Source organism: Chrysochloris asiatica, unplaced genomic scaffold (genome assembly GCF_000296735.1).
Source record: "Chrysochloris asiatica unplaced genomic scaffold, ChrAsi1.0 scaffold00052, whole genome shotgun sequence".
In the NCBI taxonomy this organism is placed as follows: Eukaryota; Metazoa; Chordata; class Mammalia; order Afrosoricida; family Chrysochloridae; genus Chrysochloris; species Chrysochloris asiatica.
In genome coordinates, this window is record NW_006408570.1 from 6,315,551 (window position 1) to 6,316,579 (window position 1,029).

At 43.9% G+C, this 1,029-nt stretch overlaps 1 pseudogene; it reads right to left on the minus strand.

Annotated features, from left to right (window-relative positions):
- Positions 1-14: 14 nt before the first annotated feature.
- The window catches only part of LOC102824841, a 7,302-nt pseudogene continuing 6,287 nt past the window's right edge, over positions 15-1,029 (minus strand).

The following is a 1,029-nucleotide window of genomic DNA, read 5'->3' on the forward strand; positions in this document are numbered from 1 at the left end:
CTGAGGAGCTGAAGTTAAGATGGGGGTGCAGCACTGGAGAGTCCCTGTACCCTGATCTCCAGCCAAAGGCTCTGTTTCCACACTTGGCTGTCCTCAGTGGCTGTTTCACACCAGTAGGATCCAGAGTGCTCCTCTGAAGCTGTGGTGATCTGGAATTCTGAGGAGGGGTCTCTGTTGCGCACTATTCTAACATCCTTGGACTATGATGGCCACAGAAGGTGCTGTTTGTGGACTCCCAGGACCAGGACTCCTGAAGTTGCCACTGCAGTAGTAGTGTCCGCTGTCTGCCTTTTGTGCCACAGCAATGGAGAATTCTTTGTTAGGTCTGGGAGGACCCAGGACTAAGCTGTCCCAGTAGAATGTGACCTGGGATAATGGCCAATCTTGCCAGGCCCAGAAGTGCAGAATCAGTGAATCCCTGGAGATATATCACTTTTTGTCTCTTGCTGTTGTTGTTGTAGTTCAGTGCCGCTGAGTTGGTTCTGACCCATAGCGACCCTGTGTAGGGTTTCTGAGGAGCAGCTGGTGAGTGTGAACCGCTGACGTTGCAATTCAAACAGCTTTGCAGTCTGTCGCATTAACCCACTGCTCCATACCAGGACTCCGTTTTGTCCCTTATATATATTAAAAACGGTTTGTTTGTTTTTCCATTTTAAAATTTGCTTTCAAAAAAGCAACCATCTTTTATATTTTCCATGCAGTTAAGCTTGTATATCTTTTCTTTTGTGATTTATTCTAATGTTAAGGCATAGAAAATCCTTCTGCATTCCCAAATTATGTAAATGTTGATCTGTATATTTGCCTAGTTTTTAAAAGAACTTTATATATCACGTACATTGTTTATATAAGTTGGAATTAGTTTTTACTTATGGTAGGAACTCCAGTGGCTCAGTTAACCAATCATGGTAACTGAAAGGTTGTTGGTTCAAACCCACCAGTGACTCCATAGGAGAAAAGACCTGGTCATCTGCTCCTATAAAGATTTCAGCCTAGGAAACCCCATGGGATCTTTTACACTGTTTTGTGGGT